Source organism: Penaeus monodon, chromosome 40 (genome assembly GCF_015228065.2).
Source record: "Penaeus monodon isolate SGIC_2016 chromosome 40, NSTDA_Pmon_1, whole genome shotgun sequence".
In the NCBI taxonomy this organism is placed as follows: domain Eukaryota; kingdom Metazoa; phylum Arthropoda; class Malacostraca; order Decapoda; family Penaeidae; genus Penaeus; species Penaeus monodon.
Genome location: NC_051425.1, coordinates 29,608,464 through 29,613,463, shown reverse-complemented (window position 1 = coordinate 29,613,463; position 5,000 = coordinate 29,608,464). Strand labels below are relative to the sequence as shown.

At 38.0% G+C, this 5,000-nt stretch overlaps 1 protein-coding gene across 1 annotated transcript in view; it reads left to right on the top strand.

Annotated features, from left to right (window-relative positions):
- Positions 1-5,000, top strand: part of LOC119597925 (proton-coupled folate transporter-like) — a gene marked incomplete at its 5' end in the record, with an annotated part of 39,301 nt that overhangs the window by 29,412 nt on the left and 4,889 nt on the right.

Genomic DNA, 5,000 nt, shown 5'->3' with positions numbered 1-5,000 from the left:
ATAATGAAATTCAGTTCAATTCCCTTCAACTTAACGATTGCTGGCCTTCCCTGCGCAAGGTACCTCGCCCTCCCGTCCAGCTCACGTCGGGCTCGGGCCTGGCCCCGGAGTCCCACCTCGGGAAGGTACAAACTCACCCCGACTCGGCACACTCCGATTCGCCAAACTCTCGCTTTTATTCCAATAAGCTAACATTTCATACGTGTTTCGTATTTTTTCGTTTATTTTTCGAGAGACTTTGGATCGGAGAAGTCCCTAAGGCGCCGGCTTTTCCCTTCTTTTTTTCTCTAATTACAATCGATTAAAATCAGCTTTGGTTTTCATCGGTTAACCCTGGCATAAACTCACATCTAACTGAGACGGGCTTTTCCTCGAACGAATTTCAAGCTTCTCTTTCTCTCGCTCGAATAGCAAACCGCAGCGACACCGCCACCGAGCGTTTCTGTCAGCCGACAATCAGTCACGCTCAGCCTAAGGCCTAACTATGCTGAAAAAAAGAGAAAAAAGAGCAAACAGAAGCAGCTCCTGCGAGTCGGCTCCCGATACCAACCCCTGAAGCGCCAGGTGGGGCGCGCGGGCTGCCCGCCGCTGCTCGGGGCCGAAGGAAGGGGTCACCGAGGGACCCACGTTCTCTTTACTTCAACAACAGTCATCCTTTGAGCAGAAATCTAAAGTGGTTTCCGTCTCAAGCCGAAGTGGGTGTTGCACCTGCATGTTCGTGGGAAACGAAATCTAGTTTGAATCTTATTCGAAGTTCTAAGACGTTTCCCCTAAGAAGGAAAGAGGCGCCATGAAATACGAGGGAAACAGATTTTCCGTTCGGGGTGCGGACCTTTCCCCTGCGATTCCCTCGAGGCATGCCCTCCTCCCCCGCTCCCCCGGCGCCGCCCGCTCCGCCGCCCGCTCCGCCGCCCGCTCCGCCGCCCGCTCCGCCGCCCCGCTCCGACGCGCATTCGGCTGCCTCGCATTTCATTTAAATTACCATTAGTATTAGATTTAAGTAGCGCCCATTTTTTAATCGTTGATATTTACCACTGATTTAGCAGAACTTGAAAAAAAAGTTTTACAATGTAAAAAAGACAGAAAAAAAAAAAAAAAAACGCAACTAGCAAATCCTTCGCCAGGAACCCTCGCCTACACTAACCTAGATCTGCGTAAACTAGAGAAACGCCGATACCTTTTCTTACTAAACCTTTGTTTTGTCTAAATTCCTTTACTTCTCCTGCTCTACTTGGATTAAAAAAGAAAAAGAAAAAAAAAGGCGTGGCAGGAGGTGGAAACAAGAAACAGCAACAAAACTTTGACCAAATTCGAGAAAAACAATATATTCACCTTTTTCTCATCGGCTTCACGTCTCATGCCTGCAGTTTCGTCCTTTTCCCCGAGTCGCGTTGCGCTCAAAAGTTCTGTTTAATTCCGAATTCGTCCCAAGAAGGGGCGAGAGGAGAGAGCCGCGCGTCCGGTCGCCTCGAGGCCTCAGCGGGAAGGGGGGCGCGGCGGGAGGGCCAAGGGATTTCTTTTCTTCTAGATTGAAATATAAATTGATTTATTTCTTGATTGTGGTGCAAGATGATGTCGATTTGCAGAGCGAGAGTGGTTGCGCTTTATTTGATAATTATGGGGTCGGATATTAGGAAGGTTGATATGCCAGAGAATGAGAATGAAATAGAGTTATGAACTAGATAAATATAATTATTTTGAATAAGAAAAGCGAAAAATGAATACTTGAAAAAATGATATTTAAAGTATTCAGAATCGAAAGTAAATACTTATTAATTCCAGAATCATAATATTAAACTCGTTTAGCATAGGAATAAACAGAAAAAAAATTACAAAGCAGCTGTCGATTTTTCAAATAACGGTTATGAACGCTCTGAATATAAATAGAAGCTAAATGATCACCAGCTTACGAAATTACGAAGTTGATTATTTGACCTTAAATGAGATATGACGAAAATGAAAATAACGATATTTGTTACCCTTAAGATCACAGACATAAAATGTTATTATTCAAATGGAAAATCATCTATTTTATTATCATGAAAAAAACAATAATAATTAATACAATAAGCATACAATAAACCTTTTTCTCGTGATAGTTAAATATACAGATATTTTCTTATATCTAAAAATGTTTAAGAACTACGTGCGTTCCCGGTATTATTATTATTATTATTATTATTATTATTATTATTATTATTATTATTATTATTATTATTATCATTATCATTATCATTATTATTATTATTATTATTATGATGATGATTATTATCATTATTGTAACGGTCGGAAGTCATGTGCATGTGTGAAAGAGATAAAGCGAGGGATAGAGAAAGGGGGAGAAAGAGACATACACACCAATAGACGAAGAGGGTAGGGGAAGAGCAGATAGGTTGATGGGTGAATTGGAAAAGAATAATAGGTAAAACAGGAATGGGGATTTTATTTTGTTTGTGACGTTGGATACAGAACTATCTATATAGATATTTATAGATAAACTAATAGATAGACAAATACATTATTTTACTTTACCTTATTTCATTTGTGATTTAAACGAGTTTCCATCGAGAGCGACGCGCGTTTGATTTGCTTGTTTACGCCAGCCCGCCCGTTGGCACTCGACCACGCCCTCGGGTCAAGGCTCGGGGGTCACCTGGCCAGGCGTGACCTTAATGCTGTTTACCTTCCTTTTAGGTTTTCTTCTTCTCGTGTTTCGCTTTTCCTCTTCGTTCAGCCTTGTCTTATCCTTTCTTTGCATTGTTTTTCCCTTCTTATCTTTATTGCCTTATTTTCTCTCCATATTTAATCTTGTCCCTCCCCCTTCCTTTACCTTGTTTTCCTCTCTTGCTTGTTTTCTTCCCTTATTTAGCCTTGTTTTTTCTTCCTCTTTGGCTTATTTTCTCTCCTACTCTATTTTGTCTTCTCCTCTTATTCCGTTCGTTTTCCCATTATTTCTTTTCCATTACTATACTACTTTACGCTCTTGCCTTTCATTTACTCCTTCGTCTAGTTTTCTGCTATTGCTATTAATCAGTGTCTTTCTGTTCCTCTCCTCCGGCCACTCATGATTTGCATTCATGCCGTGAGAGGACGAAAGGGAAAAAGAAGGAAGGAGGGAGGATAAAGAAAGTACAGAGAGAGAGAGAGAGAGAGAGAGAGAGAGAGAGAAATAATGAGTGATATATATATGTATATATATATATATATATATATATATATATATATATATATGTATATACATGCATATATTATATATATATATATATATATATATATATATATATATATATATATATAGAGAGAGAGAGAGAGAGAGAGAGAGAGAGAGAGAGAGAGAGAATGAGACAGATAGAGATAGAGATAGAGATAGAGATAGATCGATAGATAGATAGAGATAGATAGATAGATAGATAGATAGATAGATAGATAGATAGATAGATAGATAGATAGATAGATAGATAGATAGATAGATAGATAGATTGATTGATAGATGGATATATAGATAGATAGATAGACAGACAGATAGACAGATAGATAAATAGATAGATAAATAGAGAGAGAGAGAGAGAGAAAGGGAGGTGCGGGGGAAAGAGAGAGAGAAAATAAACTGACAAACACACACATTCCTAACGCCAAATCTTCAAAAAAACGAGCAAGCAAATCTGCAAACCACGAAAGAAGGGAAAGAGAAAGAAGAAATTAGCAAGAGCGAATAGAATATCCCTAACCTGACCTTTATTCCCTTCGCGTGACCTGAATTCAGAGACATCCTGCCCTGGTGACCTTATCTCAGCGCCGGACCATTATTGCGATATCTGGAAAGGAGGAGGAACTGGATAATAACTGATGATGATGATGATAAGGATGTAAAGGGATGTAAAGATAGGGAAAGGAGAAGTGTGGGTAGGAATAGGATGGAAGATGGGAGAGAATAGGATAGGAGAGGAAGAATAAATGAGATGCCTAGAATTATCGGGAGAAATAAATCCGAGGAATAGAGAGCTTAACACAGGAAAGATGGATGTGAATGAGAAGGATAACTGATAAAGTAAAAAAAATTAGAAAGAACGCTAGATTAGAATAAAAGACATAAAAGAGAGAAGGATAATCAGCTGTGTAAAAAGTAAAAAAAAAGAGTGAAAGAGCAAACTGACAAGGGATAAAAAGAGAAAAAGGAAAAGGAAAGGAAAATGATCGAATACAAAGAAAGAAAAGGTGAAAGAGAAGGAAATAAAAAAATAACAAGAGACAGTCTTAAAAAGCATAATGACCGCAGATAACATGAATAAGGCTTAAAAAGGCGCCGCTAAGCTCGTCCCTGGCAACGTGTGAGTGATCTAGATACAATATTCAAAAGGGGTTCCGCTGTGCCAGAACATACACGCAAACTTGTGTGTTTGGGGATTTCCTGTTGTGGGCCACACACACACAAACACACACACACACACACACACACACACACACACACACCCCACAAAACACACACACACCCACACAAAAACACGACATAAAAATTATATATATATATATATATATATATATATATATGATAGAAAAAAAACATAATGCATAAACTAGATTTACTGATAATGAGACAACAGTTCGAAATCCACCTGGATTACATCTTCGAAACTGTTGTCTCTACCATAGTATCGACGGGGAAGTGTTTTACAGTTCATATAATATATATATAGTATATATATATATATATAGATATATATATAATATGATATATATAGAGATATATAGACATATATATATAATATAATACATAATATATATACATACATATATATATATATATATATTATATATATATATATATGTATGTATATATATATAAATATATTATATATATATATATATATATATATATATATATATATATATATAGAGAGAGAGGGGAGAGAGAGAGAGAGAGAGAGAGAGAGAGAGAATAGAGATAGAGAGCGAGAGTAGAGAGAGGAGAGAGAGAGAGAGAGAGAACGAGAGAGGGAGAG